Genomic DNA, 18,935 nt, shown 5'->3' with positions numbered 1-18,935 from the left:
GAGACGATACTATCGTCCAAAAAACGATATTATCGTTTTTTTGGACGATACAAAAAAACGATATTATCGCCCAACAAATTTTCATCCATGACGATAATATCGTCTAAATTGAAAAATTCTAAAATATTGTCTGGACGATAGTATCGTTTTCTTGTCGATATTATCGTTCAAAAAACGATATTATCGTTTTCTGGACGATATTACCGTTCTAGAAAATCTAATGGATATTTTCGTTTTCTGTACGATAATATCGTCCAAAACGATAATATCGTCCTGGGCGATATTATCGTCTTTTTAAACGATAGTATCGTCTTGGACGATATTATCGTTTAGTTTTGGGTGGTAATATTGTCCAGGACTCAATTTTACTCAGAGGTGCAGCAAGAACCGAATTCTCTTCCAAAATATCGAAAAACAATTGTCAGAGGAAATCACCTACACATCAGTGTTTAAAAAAGGCGTTTAGTTCGTCCCTAAATAATTCATCTTTTTACGAAATGAATACCAACTTTGATTGTACATAGAAAGCGTTTTAACACGATGAGCGATCCGGCCCATTGCCCCGGAGCGAAACGGAGGGCCGCAATGCGAGCCGGGCGCCGGAACGGTGTCGGAACTTAGGAGTTAATTTTTTTTTTCTCGCATCGTCTCATAATTAGTCTGTGTAATTTTTCTATATACAGTGAACGACATCTCAAATGTCTCACTGTCAAATTTTTCTGAGAATTTTATTGTGTCAATGCAAATTCACAATGACATTCTCTGAAAAAAATGACAGTGAGACATTTGAGATGTCGTTCACTGTAAAATTTAAATTTACGGAACCAAATGAACCAATTTGCCGTCTATAAAAAGGTGTTTATCTACAAGATTTTGTGTTTCGTCTTCAACAACCATCCAGAACGATAATATCGCCCAGGACGACGATATTATCGTCTAGAATTTTTATTTTAAATAAATTAAAAACGATATTATCGTCCTGGACGATATTATCGTCTCAAATTTAAAAAAATAAATTAATTAAAAACGATATTATCGTCCCAAAAATTATCGCCCATGACGATAATATCGTCCAAAATAACGATAAATTTGTTCAGAAAAAGAAAATAACGATAATATCGTCCAGCGGATATTTTCATCCAGGACGATATTATCGTCAAAAAAAAACGATATTATCGTTTTTTGAACGATAATATCGTTTTTTAGACGATAGTATCATCAAAAAAACGATAGTATCATCAAAAAAACAATAGTATCGTCCAAAAAAACGATATTATCGTTTAAAAACGATATTATCGTTTTTTTAAACGATAATATCGTCAAGAAAACGATAATATCGTCCTGAAAATATTTTAAAATTTATAATTTTAGACGATATTATCGTCCTGAATGAAATTTTTTGGACGATAATATCGTTTTTTAGACGATAGTATCGTCTAAAAAACGATACTATCGTCCAAAAAACGATACTATCGTTTTTTAGACGATACTATTGTTCCTGACGATATTGACCGTGTAGTTATGTCCCTCATCTGTCGATTATAATGCTAGTTCACCGCTTGTGGTTGTGATTGCTGAAGTTTTGAAATAGTTGAAGCATTTAGTGCAAATTTCAGCGAAGAACCTCATAAGCTCATGCACTGACAAAAGAGACGTCAGATATTGTGGATTACCTGGAGACGAAGCTACCAGCTACAGGTATGATTTTCAACTCTTGTCAGTGCACCTTACAAATAATGAAGAAAACTGAGTTGTCCAGGGAGTTGTCTATTAAATGTTTTTTACAAGGCATTGTTATTGTCCCATGTCCCTTTTGCTCTTTTACTCTTGTCACTTTTCTGTTTTCATTTCAGGTAAGAGCCTGATGAAGAGGTGAAAATCTAGAAATATTGCCAAAATCCTCGTTCTATCTTTCGTCTATGCAACGCCTCTAAGTCCAAGAAAATTTCAACATGAACGGCGAAGAAACAAAACCCGTAACTTATCAGTTTTCTCGCAAAGAACATAACCAACGCACCTAGCATAGTTATAGAATATTTGGTGCGTCATAGCCATTACTCTCAATACTATTCATGCTGTAAGTGCGGTCGAAATTCAAAATGGAAAGTGCGGAGGTCTTTCTAACGTAGCGTCATTTTCATACAATGAAGCGTTGAAATGTATTTTTCGGTTCACTTTTTCATCGAATCGTTCACTTAAAATTCAAATTTTAGGCACACTTACGGCGTGAATTGGAAGCAGTGGTAGTGTTGTTGCTGCTAATTGTATTTGGTACACCGCTGTTTCATTTTTAACGTGGTCAATTTACAACGAACTAAAAACATAATCAACCGTTAAGCAACAGTCGTTCCAAATGAGTACTCTTATTGCGCCTAACAAAAGTTCCCGTTAAACCTGACTATTCAAGAAAGGTGAATCTCGCAAGGAGATCTTAAACAAAGACAATTAACATGAACCGTTCTCAGAGCAATCATACGATAGTCATCATAGGTGAAAGGTGAATCTCTCAGAGAGACCGGAAACTCGACACTAAATGTGATCGGAATAGCAACAACAAGCTAAACATAAATGTCGTAGTTAGTCGAACTGTACACCAGCTGAGGGTCAGTTCTTTGTGTGTTTGTCCCTTTTCCACATACCTGGTTGGCCTAGCGTAATCTAGGAGGCATAGCGAATGGAATACATCGCTCGCTGGGTATAGTGAAGTCGGAGTCGGAGTCGGAGTGGCAGTGTTGTTGCTGCTAATGTTATTACACTCATGAACACCAAAAAGTGCCTCTGTTTTATCAGTCTCTTACTTTTATTGTTCCACTTTGTTCCACATATTCACATATGGAGTCACAAGATACGTATGAACGCGTGAAACAGAGTGAACTAGACAAACAAGAGATTGATAACACCATGTCACTTTTAGGAGTATTTTGACACACCAAATATTCTATTGCTATGCTAGGTGCGTTGACATTACGAATGTATTCATGCCTCCTACTTGGGATACAGCCCTCAAAAATAAACCAATTTTCTCACTGATGCGTATAATGTAAAACTATTCAAATGGCTTACATCTTTACATAGGTCATTGTTAAAAGATAGAGGTTTCTGTGCATCGTTTGGAAACTACCATAATGTTAGTGTCTTCGAACCTCTCACTATAATTTCGATTCAACAATTCAAAGCAAATGAATCGATTAATAAGTGTCTAGCACACTAGCACACGCCATGTCAATTTCAATCAAATTTACAACCGACTAAATCGACCAACATCAAGTTAGTACTATCGACGTACATATCTCCTAGAGTAGAATTTTTTCACCGATGTTCATGAAGGTGTAAAACACGTGAAGTCAGATAAAAAACTGTGTGAATGTGAGCTCAGAAAACAGTATACGATTTTGAAGTAATTTTGTCAATGGTTCTTTGTGTGACGAGAAAAAGTTGTGGAACCGACTTGAATTTTACAAAAAAAAAAAAATGAAATCAGAGAACCAATCAAGGTAAAGTAAAGTAAAAATAAACTTTCGATATCAATTTGAATGGTATGACGCAGTATATGGATATGTGAGGTTGTACTGTGACCACTCTAAACTTTCTATCAGTATGAGTGGTAACAACACCTCTAGCAAAAACAACCACACTCAACCGATACCGATAAAATTGTCTTTTGTCATCGTTACAATGTACTTCTGACGACATTCACCTTTTCTTCTTTTGTATTCGACCATATTTGTGATGATTTCAGCAAAGAAAATTTTATTCGGTCAGGATGATTCAACTAATACTCCTCTGATTAGTAATATCGATTACGAGTACTGGTTTTTCCTGCATTTTTGATGGACGAAAGTATGAAGCAGAAGTTTTTGTTTCAGTTCGACAATATGCTTCTTGAAATAAGTCCTCAGCAGCAATGATGTGTTCAAAATTATACTCATTCTCTCCCGAAATCGATGAACGACCACATTATCATGGGCGCGCGTTAGCATAGCGCCCGTGACGCAAGTCCTATTACTAGAAAAAATTTCAAAAAAAAAGTTTTGTAGACTGCAGAACCATATATACAGCAAATATTGAAGTTCCACAGTTCAAATACAAATGACTCCAAATTACCATTACATAAAACTAGGCGTCATTACGAGTTCAACGAGCTATCACACGTTCTTGCAGCTTAAAATTTGGCCACGCAAAAAATCTTCCAAGAAGCCCCATTTCCATACATTTTGGTCAATTTCAATACTTTAAACGAAATGAAAAAATCCTACGTTACTTTGTTAGTCCGTCCGTCCGTCCGTGTTTCCTATCTTCTAAAGTCTTCTTTAGATTTTGTTGAAATTTAGGGAGTAGATTCTAGTCGTCATTCTAAGACATTCCAGAAAAAAAATTTGGGGGGAACCGGCCTCGTTTCGGAGCTAGGGCTCCTCGAAGTTCCCATATAGGCCCCATATAAGAACACCTTTAAGTGTGTGTGTGTGTGGATGGGTATGGTAGAACTTTGTTCGCTTTTGGTATTTGGTAAGCTCTGCTCGCCTCAATTTTCTTTCCTAAATTTAGTATTTTTCAAATTTTTCAAATTTTTCAAATTTTTTAAATTTTTTAAATTTTTTAAATTTTTTAAATTTTTCAAATTTTTTAAATTTTTCAAAATTTTTCAAATTTTTTCAAATTTTTCAATTTTTTAATTTTTCAAATTTTTCAAATTTTTTTTCAAATTTTTTAAATTTTTTAAATTTTTCAAATTTTTTAAATTTTTCAAAATTTTTCAAATTTTTTTCAAATTTTTCAATTTTTTAATTTTTCAAATTTTTGAAATTTTTTTTCAAATTTTTCAAATTTTTCAAATTTTTCAAATTTTTCAAATTTTTCAAATTTTTCAAATTTTTCAAATTTTTCAAATTTTTTCAAATTTTTTAAAAAATTTTCAAATTTTTTCAAATTTTTTCAATCTATTAATTCTTCCAAAAGAACTGATATCAGTCAAAAACACTCAAAAGAGTAAAAGTGACGCAAGTCCCTGTGCATACTTCCAAAACAACTGATATCGCTGAAGGTGACGCATTCTGCGCTTGTACGCAAAAACTGTAACAGCAAAAACTTGACCAAAGAAATTCTAGAAACAAAATTTTACCAAAAAAATTTTGCGTCACAAGTGGCAGATGTTGAGGAAAGTACTTTTAAGAAATTTTTTAAAATAGGCAAGAATATGTCCTAATACGTCCGAACCATCTGCCACTTTGTGACGCAAAATTTTTTTGGTAAAATTTTGTTTCTAGAATTTCTTTGGTCAAATTTTTGCTGTTACAGTTTTTGCGTACAAGCGCAGAATGCGTCACCTCCAGCGATATCAGTTGTTTTGGAAGTATGCACAGGGACTTGCGTCACTTTTACTCTTTTGAGTGTTTTTGACTGATTACCAAATACACTTTTTCTAACTGAACAACTCAATTTAGATGACGACGAACTTTTCTTAAAAATCTTCCAGCCTGGGATGTTATGAAGCATTTGAACGAGAAAAAATTAGATGGATTGATAGAGTGTTGTATACTGCATGGTATACACTATACCTAGCTTGAACATAAAATGGGAAAAAAGCCATGATGTGAACGTCAATTCCGTCTACTATCTCAAGTAATAGTCTACCAACTGAACGCTTAATAAAGTAAAGTAAAGGTTTCAGTAGCTCTTTTAAATTGTTTACGCAAACTAGAGTTACGCAGACTATGTCAAACGAGATATTTTTTATAATTGAAATAAATGAAATGAAATGAAAGTAAAGCATATGCCATTAATGTTTACAAGTGATGGATGACCTGAATAAACAAAAGTTGGAAAAACATTTCGCGGAGTCATCCATGTTTTTCACAATTTCTTCCTTTATCTATAGAAGTTGTGAGTATTTTGTTGTGATGTCAGGCCAATACACTGGAATTTATTTTATTTTTATTTTTACAAAGCTCAACGTTACAGTTTGAGTATACGTGCTGTATTCGACCGAGAATTTCATTCACAGGACGTTTACTGATAATAAGGTGGTGTGAGTGAAAAGTGCACTCATCCTGGAAATTTGTAGAGTATACCACTGATGTATTATTTCCATTTGAAATTGGAGTGGATTGGTTTAAGTGAACATACATACATGTGATGGACGTTTTGAGTATTTTTAAATATTAAAGTTTGATATGAGGGGTGGGTTTAAAATGGGAACAGAAAGATTTTCATCTCGAGCAGAGATGCTTAAATATTGATTTGAAAGAAATGGCAATGCAGTCCAAATGTTCCGATGTTAACATTGTGTATTTGGAGTTATTTAGTAGGCTCTAACTTGTTATTGGTAGGTTCATATCGAAATTAGGGTGGTCCAAATGTGTATGCAAATTTTTTGTTAATGACTTTTGTTCGCGCCTTCCTAGCAATCATGAATTGTCATGGCAAGAAACTAAGATCGGCATAAAAAAATCGATGATAAGCCGCTTGTTGGGCTAGCGCAAAATCAGAGTACGAAAATGACATCAAACACGCCTCTTGAAATCGGGTCCAAAATCGAACTTAGTTGTTTTTGTTACATTCCCAAATGGTGTAAAAAGCGAATGGAATAAGGGCCACTTGTCGATATGAGCAACTCGGTGGCGGGACATTTCCACACCGTCAATATCGTCAGGAACGATATTATCGTTTTTTTGGACGATACTATCGTCTAAAAAACGGTACTATCGTCTAAAAAACGATAATATCGTTTTTAGACGATAGTATCGTCCAAAAAACGATAATATCGTTTTTTGGACGATAGTATCGTCTCAAAATCGATATTATCGTTTTTTAGACGATACTATCGTCCAAAAAAACGATATTATCGCCCAAAAAATTTTCATCCAGGACGATAATATCGTCTAAATTGAAAAATTCTAAAATATTGTCTGGACGATAGTATCGTTTTCTTGTCGATATTATCGTTCAAAAAACGATATTATCGTTTTCTGGACGATATTACCGTTCTAGAAAATCTAATGGATATTTTCGTTTTCTGTACGATAATATCGTCCAAAACGATAATATCGTCCTGGGCGATATTATCGTTTTCTTAAACGATAATAGAGAACGTTAGCTAAACGGCCGCTAACGCTAATTTCCAACGCTAAATCCCCCGCTAACGCTAAAATCAACGGTAATGCCCAGTCAATAAATGGCATCATTGTGAATGCATACACATGGACGACGCAATTTCGGTGTGTCTCGGTGTCGGTGTGTTTCTCGGTGTAACACATGGATTGGCGAGTTATGATTCACTTCAGGTTATACTCTTCAATGAGTATATAGAAGAGAAACGGGCAAGACAGGTAACAAACACACCGAGTCGTCCCTGATGAGTTCCCCAATGTGTTTGTCTTCACTTTACATTTCACTGGAATTGTAAAGATGAACTCCGAAGTTTTTGAATTTAGCGGAACAAAACGGTGTCTCTGGGTACTCTAGGGATAAACGAGACTCGGACGACTTTTTGTTTTTGTTTAATTCGCACTTGCGTTTTTACGCGGATTTGACTGTACTTGGACTTAGAATATGGCCCTTCTGTCGTGGTTTTTATTGTTCGGTTTAGCTCGGTTGAAGTCTTGAAAACTGACACTGAGACTGTGAGTGAACAGTGGATCAATGGACGAGATTTCTTTTCTTACACAGATAATACGTGGACCCTCTAAACCCCTGTGCGTCTTTCTTAATACGACAGGTAAGAAATTCCATTCTCATTGCGAGATGTATCAGACCAGAGCATTGTTTTAACTGTATTTCTATATACAGTATGATGTGGTATTGGGTTCAGGAATGAATGTATTAAGAGGTAGAAAAGACGAGAAGAAGACGATTGCTTCATGGATCGGCGAGTTATGACTCACTTCAGGTTATACTCTGCAATGAGTATATAGAAGAGAAACGGGCTAGACAGGTTTAGTCCCAAACACACCTGAATTATTTTTGTGATTATTACTCCCACAATGTGATCGGATTAACATTTTATCAATGGAATTAGTAGATCTGACTTGTAGGAAGCCAGCGGTATTAAGCTGGAAACGTTTTTTATTCTCTTTTATTCTCTCTCTGTTACAAATAGTATGCTCCACACGACGCGACGAACATGCAGTTGGAAAATGTGATTCGTAATACGTTTTATTGCAATCAAAAGTGAATAAAACTTTTCCAGCTTAAAACCGCTGGCTTCCTACAAGTCAGACCTACTAATTGCATTGATAAAATATTGATCCGATCACATTGTGGAAGTAATAATCACAAAATTAATTTCATGTGTTTCAATTGCAGGTTAACCACGTGTTTGTTGTGTAGTTGAGGATGTTTGTCGTCGAACAGCACATTGTAAAGTTTATAGATTTTTTCCAGCACAGTGTCGCTGCCTTCCTGCAAATTAGATCTACGGATTGCAGTTATAAAATATTGATCCGGATGACCTTTTAAAATAATAAATGAAAATAAATCGAAAATTGCGTCGTCCATGTGTATGCATTCACAATGGTGCCATTTATTGACAGGGCATTACCGTTGAATTTAGCGTTAGCGGGGGATTTAGCGTTGGAAATTAGCGTTAGCGGCCGTTTAGCTAACGTTCTCTAATATCGTCCAGGACGATACTATCGTTTAAAAAAACGATAATATCGCCCAGGACGATATTATCGTTTAGTTTTGGGTGGTAATATTGTCCAGGACTCAATTTTACTCAGAGGTGCAGCAAGAACCGAATTCTCTTCCAAAATATCGAAAAACGATTGTCAGAGGAAATCACCTACACATCAGTGTTTAAAAAAGGCGTTTAGTTCCTCCCTAAATAATTCATCTTTTTACGAAATGAATACCAACTTTGATTGTACATAAAAAGCGTTTTAACACGCGGAACGGTGTCGGAACTTAGGAGTTAATTTTTTTTTTCTCGCATCGTCTCATAATTAGTCTGTGTAATTTTTCTATATAAAATTTAAATTTACGGAACCAAATGAACCAATTTTTAATATATATTTGCCGTCTATAAAAAGGTGTTTATCTACAAGATTTTGTGTTTCGTCTTCGACAACCATCCAGAACGATAATATCGCCCAGGACGATATTATCGTCTAGAATTTTTATTTTAAATAAATTAAAAACGATATTATCGTCCTGGACGATATTATCGTCTCAAATTTAAAAAAAATAAATTAATTAAAAACGATATTATCGTTCTGAACGATATTATCGTTCTGAACGATACTATCGTCCAGAACGGTATTATCGTCCCAAAAATTATCGCCCAGGACGATAATATCGTCCAAAATAACGATAAATTTGTTCAGAAAAAGAAAATAACGATAATATCGTCCAGCGGATATTTTCATCCAGGACGATATTATCATCAAAAAAAACGATAATATCGTCCAAAAAAACGATACTATCGTTTAAAAACGATATTATCGTTTTTTTAAACGATAATATTGTCAAGAAAACGATAATATTGTCCTGAAAATATTTTAAAATTTATAATTTTAGACGATATTATCGTCCTGGATGAATTTTTTTTGGACGATAATATCGTTTTTTAGACGATAGTATCGTTTTTTAGACGATAGTATCGTTTTTTAGACGATAGTATCGTTTTTTAGACGATAGTATCATCAAAAAAACGATAGTATCGTCTAAAAAAACAATATTATCGTTTTTTGGACGATACTATCGTCTAAAAAACGATACTATCGTCCAAAAAACGATACTATCGTTTTTTGGACGATACTATCGTCTAAAAAACGATACTATCGTCCAAAAAACGATACTATCGTTTTTTAGACGATACTATCGTCTAAAAAACGATAATATCGTTCCTGACGATATTGACCGTGTAGTTATGTCGCCTCATCGAGCAACTCTGGCTACGACACCCCAAATTCAAGATTTTTTTCAGAGGAAAACTGCTGGACCGAGGATGATGCGGCTTTGGATATTTTTGGAAATAATAGATGTTGTCAAGAGCTACAAATAGTGTTTTTCCTCGCCTCCGGCTCGTGCTGGAAACATCTCGTTCGCTAAAAAAGCCTCTTAGCATAAGTTAGGAACAACGCTTTGTTCATAAAGTGTTGCCGATTAAAACAACATATGTTGCCATATTCGGGAACTTTGACCTAGCCATGACTATCCGTTTTGTGTGGAATTGGTCCTAATCGAATTTTATCGAGTTCTGTATGCCAAGGACTTTCAAACGATACCACATATGCTATACTACCTAGCGTAAAAGACTAGCATTTTCACTCTTATATCGATCTTCTCGAAAAAAAAAAATCCATCACAAAACGATGATTTGTGTCTTGTCTTCTCAAATTTGTTGTTAGAAGTACGAAGTCGCACTTTTTAGGTCCTGGGTATGAAAAACAACTGGGAAATTTGTTGTTTCGACGTGTGGATTGCATTCGAGCCTAGCGAGACATTTATGTTTTATCATTTACCGGGAAATCGTCATTACCGCTTTATCACCGGTTTTTATACGCCGGTTGCATTCACTTGCATGTGTTGTATATTATAACGCACACCAAGAAAACATGACTCCATGTCTAAACGAATGCAGATCTTATTCTGATACAAATCAACCTCCAAATGTTATCTATGTTAATGCTATTTTCGTGGATTTATTGAAATTTGGGTAAATCTATCATCATTTCAATAAGTCAATAATTTCAAGAAGTCAATAAAAGTGCAATAAATTCAGGTAAACTCAGGTAAACTCAATTTATGAGCTTAACGAGCTTTTCAAGATTGATGAAATTTTAGCGAAACTCCATGTCAATCTCTAAATTTCAACAAAGTTTGGTTCCGCTTACAACACTGCCCATTGTAATGGTAGATACACATAACAACGCAAGTTTGACATAGAATACTTTTACATGCTACATACGTCAAAAACCGTACTTTTCATGTTTCAAGCACTTCTTTCGACGCCCTCAGCAACTAAAATCCATTACATAACTCGGGATAAAAATGAAAAGTCTCGTTTTCGTGTGTTTATTGACCTCGGCTACGCCTCGGATCAACAAAATTCACACAAAAACTCTACCTTTCATATTTTTATCCCTTGTCATGTAAAATACTATTGTCCAATTGTTTTTAAATGTCAAACTTGCGACAGCTACGCAATTTGGTCGATTGATTCATTTCAATGTGGCGTTAGCAAGTTTGACATTTCAAAACAATTGGAAAAGACCTGAAAACAAAAGAATTTTAAGTCAAACTCGTATTGCTTTGTGTATTTTCAGTAATACTTCAGTTTTGATACGAGCGTTTCATATTGAATAAGCTTCGCTTTATGCAAATTATCATTCAAAGGCCGTTGTTTATTTTCCTTTAGCCTCCCGATAGCCTGTAGACAATTTCAAACACATTTCTCAAGTAGCTTTAGCAGCCATAGCTTCTAAAAATGTGAATAAAAAACTTTTAAATTAACTTTTATTTAGTGAGACATACAACAACATCAAAGTCTGAAGCAGGGCCTACTTTTTAGAAACTTTTAGAGAAAATCGAGAAATTCAAGAAACTTCGGGAAATTCAAGAAATTTCAAGAAATTCGAGAAAATTCGAGAAATTTCAAGAAATTCAGGAAATTAGTTTCTAAAAAGTAGGCCCTGGTCTGAAAGCATTTTTGTTCATAGCAACCTCTGGTTTATAAATCCAGCGCCTATCCAACTCGACCAACAAGACGAGCAAAAATGAATTTATTTCAGATGTTTATGTGCCACATTGAACGTTAATCACTAATGCCGACAAATGTTAAATTAACATTTTCTCTATGACAATTAACGAATAAAAAGCTCTGCCACAAAAAAGCTCGTGCAATTCGCTATTAAGTTATTTTTCGTATTCCGCGCTGTTTCTACTTTGATTGGAAATTTTACTAATTTAAATATGCTTCAGTTATCTATTCCTCTAACAATTGTTACATCCAATTTTCTCTTAAGTCCCATTTCAAAATGACAAAAAAAATTGCCGCTTCAAAAAATCGAACACTCAATCCCCCCACAACCATAATAATTTTCCCACTACTCTACTGCGTCAACACTAACCAAAACACACGATATCAGAAAAGCTCGCATTGTGAACGCTACACGTTCATTATCAACATGACAGTTCGAAAGTTAAAATATGGCAGTCTGATTTATTGTGTACGTGTAAATTTGTTTCGTCTTTCAATCAATTTATAGACTCATTAAACGTAAGTTATTGCATGTTTAACCAATTGAAAAAGATTGTGCAGTGCATATCGGTTAAAGTAGTGACATTTTGCGAACGAATTAATGCGCTTTGTTGGATACATATGGATGGTGAAAAACTCGGTGTAAAAATATTGAAAATATTGAGTTGTTTTTCGAAGGCTTCCATAAAATACAAACCACGGGATTACGTATGCAAATAAATCGATTAATATGTTAATATGCATATGTTCAATTCGAATCGAATATTCAGAATTCAATGTGTGTGCATGCCGTTGCTATAGAAATTGAACTAAATAGAAAAAGTTACACGATTTTTGTTGTGAATTTTTGTGGTTGTATTATAAGTTCTTGTGCTGGAAAAGAGTCTAATATTTAATTAGATTAATCCATTGAACGGTTTGTGTGTTGTGTGGTGATAACAGTGATAAAAAATAAAAGCTGGAATATAACATTCGTTTTAGTGCCTTTCGAGCAGATAAAATACGATTTGATGAACAATTTCTTCGGTGAGTTTCAAATTGTCGTCTTTTTTTAATCTTTTGGTTTCCAGTAAAAAAAATAAATTTCAAAAATCAACGGACCGAACCGATTTTAGAGCCACTCTAATTTTTTGTAACTTTTTTTTTCTGGTCGTCGTTGCTATCAACTTTTTTGTTGAACAGCAAAATGTAAATAACTTGACAATTGTGTGTAGCAATGAGTAATTTCTCATTAAAAAAAAACGACGAACGACAATTTGTTTGGAGTTCGTTTCAAAAAAAAAATCGTATTGTCGGGTATTTTTACGGTTGCCCTTTCTGACGTTTGACCTTTTTTTTTAACAAAAGGTTTGTTTGCAATAAAATTTGAATTTAATGCAAATGAAATTGTCGATATTACTTATACGAACATGGTACGAATAGTAAAGGATTATTATTTCGTTTAGACTTGTCTCCCGGTTTAATAAACTGTACATAAAAATGAAGAAAAGTACAACAACAACAAAAATGTGAAATTTAAACCGCTGAGGCCGTTCTATCAGAACCGAACCGTTCTATGGTTTCACTAACCGAGACGAGTGTATAATAATCTAAATAATCAATGTTTTACGCAATATACCTTGTTTTGTTCAGTACGAGCACGCTTGCCTTGGTAGTCTTGAAATTAAACGAGCTTAGATTATACTTTAACGAATTGCTGAGAAGCATCTCTGTGTGTGGAAATGTGTCTGTTTGTGTAGAACTGATATATATCCACGTTTAAGCCACATCTATACGTTCAACCGGAATGTTATCTATATCCCTGAGATTTCTTGAATTTTATGTGATAAAATCTTTGCTAAATTTTATGCAAATCCGAATGGGTTTCATGTGATTGTTGAATATTTTATATTGTGTTAGAGAAAGAGAGTTGTAAAACAGCTGATAACAATTTTATTTCTTCCAAAAATTCAACGATAACAACAGAAACGTTCTGTATTCTTTTAGTTTAAACATCATTGTTCATATTTCAACGAGGGTAGACCCTTATCTTGGCAGACAAAAATCATAGACAATCGAATTTAGCGTCAAAATGAAGGAATTGCTCACATAATGACGAATGAAATTTAAGAAAACATTCTTTTTTAAAGAGGCATGTCGTGCCAGACAACTCCAATTTTAGAATTTTCAACTTGCCCGGCACAAGCGACTTTTCAATCAAATCTTCACTTTTAAATTTCAATCGACATTTGCGACCATTTCAACGCCAATTTGAATTTTTCAAAATGAGTGACTGTCGTGGCGTTTTGCAGTCTTTTCTTAATTTTTTTAAGGCCTGCGGGTAGGCTCGATGCAGAATGGTCCACTGATCACGAAAATAATAAAAAAACGAGCCATCAGAACAGTCGGAGCGTTTGCTGCGACTGAGCCCCGTACAAACTCGTATATCTATTGCGTTCGTGACCCTAGTGCGTCTGTCACCCTACTTTGATCGTAAGCCTATTGCACCGGTTAATGTAGTTAAAGTAAAATTATTATGTAATGTGTACATCTTACAAATTGCGCATAGCGCAATTACGAAGCCCCGTACGACGTTCCTTTCAAATGAAACAAAAATTTCAAATCGCCCTAAAATTTTATTTTTTTGAAGGGCCTCAGTCGGCCTCAGTCCGAGGACCCAAATTTAATATTTTTTTTCAACTACATTATATTCGGCCTTTGATTACCTTCCAAATGAAACAAAAATTACGAAAAACGGATGAAATTTGCTCGAGTTATATGTAAAATACACATAGGGCCCTAGTAGTGGCCTTAGTCCAAGGACCTAAATTTAATTTTTTTTCAACAACATTCTATTCGGCCTTTGATTACCTTCCAAATGAAACAAAAATTACGAAAAACGGATGAAATTTGCTCGAGTTATATGTAAAATACACATAGGGCCCTAGTAGTGACCTTAGTCCAAGGAACCAAATTCAATTTTTTTTCAACAACATTCTATTCGGCCTTTCCTTACCTTCCAAATGAAACAAAAATTACGAAAAACGGATGAAATTTACTCGAGTTATATGTAAAATACACATAGGGCCCTAGTATCGGCCTCAGTCCGAGGACCCAAATTTAATTTTTTTTCAACAACATTCTATTCGGCATTCGATTACCTTCCAAATCAAACAAAAATTACGGAAAACGAATGAAATTTACTCGAGTTCTATGTAAAATACATATAGGGCCCTAGTAGCATTTCACTTCTAAGGCCCTAACTCACGGCCCACTTACCCGATTTTAAAAAACTTTTTTTTCCTGGATTGGTATTGCCGTGTCATTTACATTTCCATCGTTTATTTTGCCATAAATATCACCAAAAGACCTTAAATCACTTAGGTGGCCCTAACTCACGAAGGGCCGACCCGAATATGCCCATCTTCGAACTGCCTCACTATTTCGACTATCTTTCAGGGAAAAAAAAATTTTTGAAATCGGATTTGATTTACTCAAGATATCGACGTGACAGACGGACAGACGGACAGACAAAATTTTTATTGCAGATTCGTCATCTATGAACATAGGCAAACACTTTGCCCTTACCGTCTGCTTCGAATTCCATCAATTACACACGGCATCGTAATCCTATAAGCCCCTTTGTACTTCGTACGGGGCTAAAAATAAAGTTCGAAGCTCCCATGCGCACCTCTGAAAACCGACTTTTTGGTCACAGAGCCATAGTGAGAGCAGTTCTGCCGGTTTTCAGAGGTGCGCATGGGAGCTTCGAACTTAAATTTTTTTTTTTGTTATTTTCGTGATCAGTGGACCATTCTGCATCGAGCCTACCCGCAGGCCTTACAAAAATTTAAAAAAAAAACTGCAAAACGCTACACCCTATTCTGTAGGGCCTTGGGGTGCTCAAAAATTTAATTTCTAGAAAAAATGCTTTTCATATCGAATAGCGTAATGGCATTTGTTTCAAAGCGTGGCCAAGACCTGCGAGAGACTAAAATCGCCATCTGGCATTGATCTCGATCAGTTCGGACATTCACACCAATTGAACTTTGAGCAATGGTTGTCATTCGAAAGTCTATCAATCAATTCAGATACGATTGTCTTCCTTTCTGGTTCCTTGACTACTTTTGTTTTTATGAGTGAACCAGCTGAAAAACAGCTGAAGCAATCCCATGCCTAAATTTCAATGACGTCGCCTGAACTTCGAAAAAAAAAAATATTGTCGTGTTCAACTCTTTGTTGACTACCAGACCGAAGCCATGACATTTTCAACGTGTCTCTGTCTCTTATCTATTCAGCTAAACAAATAAACCGTTTTAATTGCTTTAAAAATGTAGCCAATTTTTACACTTTATCGAAGAATTTTTCACGTATTATCAATACCGAACAATATTTTTGTTGATAAAAAAAAGCAATTCCTCACACAATACGTTCTATTTCAGTATTTCGTATTTCAGCTATATATGAACACACGACGATGCATACCTTTAATTGAAAATAATAAAAAAACAAAAACAAATTTCGCGAATGTAGGTTTATTGAATGATACGAATTTTGAATAATCTGTAACGATACGAAAATTACAGACAAACAATGATTCACTGGATGTGTAAACACGTACGTAATCAATGTGATAAAAACAGCCAACCACCCTATACTTTATGCTAAATACTCTCAATTTTTTGTGCTAAATTCAACTGTATTTCCATTATTCATCATATTGTCGTTGTTTATTTGCTATCTTTTCGGGCACACACATTTTCCCCCGTTTCGTTGTGTACTATATTGTGTGGCACCGATACTGCTAAAATAAAAATGGGAAAAACGAACTTGACGACTGAACCGTTGGATAAGGTTGTTGTCTTTATAATTTCGTTTTTTCTTTTCGTTTTTTAACCATACATTATATGGAAATACCACCACGGGTGTACCACTTTACCATAAAAATTGTCGTGAAATACCATCGATTGCCGAAGTTATTGCTATAACAGAAAATCGTTGTTGCCGAAAACCATAACATTCAGAAAATTAAAAAACGAGTCGATGTTTTTGAACGACATTCAACAGGGCTGGTACAAAAATCAAAAATGTTTTTAAGCAGCGACAATAAAAATTGTTCTAAGTTACACCCCTGGTCGTTGGGTATTTCTCCGTGACGACGATGTTGTTAGACCCGTACGAAGTACTGGGGTCTTTATAGGTTTACGCATACGTTTGTAACACGTCGAATTGGACTCCCTGAGTAAGGGGAAACCTATTGTGGTTGTCTAGAGATGCCAAATCCGCGAAAAAAAAATGTCCGTCTGTCCGTCTGTCTGTCCGTCTGTCTGTCTGCACGATAACTTGAGTAAAACGCATCCGATTTTGAAAATTTTTTTTTTCCCGTTTGGTAATGTCAAAAGACAGGCTAAGTTCGAAGATGAGTGATTTTGGAGCGACCCCTCCCGAGCTGTGGCCCAATAAGTGCTTTACGGTTTTTCGAAGATATCTCCGGACATTTAAACGTTACACTTGTAACTGATACGTCAAATAAAAGGTATTTACAATACCGATCGACAAAAAAAAAGTTTATGGAAATCGGATGACCGACTCGTGAGTTAGACCCCTTGGTGTGGAACAGGCACAGGGCGGCAAGCAGTTTTTGCTTGTAGGTCGGCCACATTTGAACATATTTCGTCTGTTTTAGCTTTATTAGATAGGTATTGACCGTTTTATGAAATTATGTTCTCCGGAGCGTGAGCTAGGTCTCTTGGAGTGAGCTCTTATCTGGCTACTCGGAAGTACAGTGAACGTGGTGTATTTTGACAATATCTCGAGTAAATTTTGACCGAATTTCATGAATTTTTTTTTGTTTGAAAGGTATTAACGAATGTAAAGCGTCGGTACTATTTCCGGTCTCCTAACAAAATGGCTGCCGGCGGCCATATTGGATTTTATTAAAAGTGATATAAAGTGGGAAAAATGATGCTTAGAGAGTTTCTGTTAACATGGAAATAATGTGTTAAGTGTGAAGGGTTTCAGGGATTCCATATATGGACATCTATATATACCTATATACAGCTATATTGAGCTATATACAGGCATATAGAGCTATATAATAGCATATATTTATCTGTGAAATGTTTATTTATAGTGAAATATAGTTAAATATAGCGGTATATAGCTGTTTAAATAGGAATTTATGAAAGTTGACTTCGTACGGGGCTGTCTATATTGCCTCCGGCAATTTAGTTGTATATGATAACAAGGCAAAGAGTGGATAATGTAAGTGATTTTAAAGGGAGAATAGTTTTTCAGCAGAGAAGAAAATGAAGTAAGAGAAATGAAGAGTTTCACATTAAAGGCTTTTGATACGAATAGGTGTTTCGTACGGGTCGGCGTTAGCTATGTTTATTAAAATGATTACGCAAAAGATGGGTCATTGCATCCAGCCAATCCAAAGAAGAAAATAAAATAAAAATTAATTATTCAAATTCTAATTTCGTAATTGATAACAGAAAGAGAGAGGTAGTGTATGTATGCTAAACATTTTGGTGTTTGGTCATATATTATGAGCATGAGCTCACTGGTTTTACCTTTTTTTTTGTTGTTGTTGTTGTTAACGGAATTCTATATTTGTTATTAATACCATTTACATTGACTGGTTTTATTATTTACATTTTTGCTGTCGTACAGTGTTTTTCTGAGTTTTCATTTTTTTTTCTGTAGATAAGAACGAATCGAAACAAAACTGATTAAAGCGAAAACTCAATTAAATGTTGTATACAAGGTTGAAAGTGTCGATACATTCAGAATAGTTTTTAAAGGGAAATTCTGTACGCATTTGCGGGTATGTATATTTAGACTGGAGTGGTTAGGCTGTCGAACAAGATTCTATTTTTACGGAACATTTCATAATTGTAACAAATTGAACACATTTATCGAACGAAAAACTGTATGAACTGGTAGGTTTAGTATGTATATTGATATTTAGGTTTCTAGAACAATTAAGTGTAGCGGGTCAAGCTAAAAACAACTCAGAGTCATACTACGTTTGAAAATAGTATATTGTGCACACCGTGATGCACAAACTCGATTTTTTTTTGTGGACTAACCTAAGAGAATTATAATTATTATAATTGCTCTAAGAGACAAACACAGAAACAATAGAAGTTCAGAGTAAAATTTCAGACGCAATCAATCCAATAGTCTTTTGTTTTCCCCAGGGATGAAATTGACTATTACATGACAAGGGATAAAAAGACGAAAAGTAGAGTTT

At 34.9% G+C, this 18,935-nt stretch overlaps 1 protein-coding gene across 1 annotated transcript in view; it reads left to right on the top strand.

Moving 5' to 3' along the window:
- The first annotated feature begins 12,060 nt into the window (after nt 1–12,060).
- LOC119083101 overlaps nt 12,061–18,935 on the top strand; it is a 50,379-nt gene continuing 43,504 nt past the window's right edge. Inside the window, exon 1 of the mRNA XM_037192728.1 lies at nt 12,061–12,724. The gene's annotated coding sequence lies outside the window, so the exon portion shown is untranslated. The remainder of the gene's footprint in view (nt 12,725–18,935) is intronic.

Source organism: Bradysia coprophila, unplaced genomic scaffold (genome assembly GCF_014529535.1).
Source record: "Bradysia coprophila strain Holo2 unplaced genomic scaffold, BU_Bcop_v1 contig_561, whole genome shotgun sequence".
Lineage (NCBI taxonomy): Eukaryota > Metazoa > Arthropoda > Insecta > Diptera > Sciaridae > Bradysia > Bradysia coprophila.
Note: the sequence above shows the minus strand (reverse complement) of the source record. Positions and strands in the feature narration are given on the sequence as shown.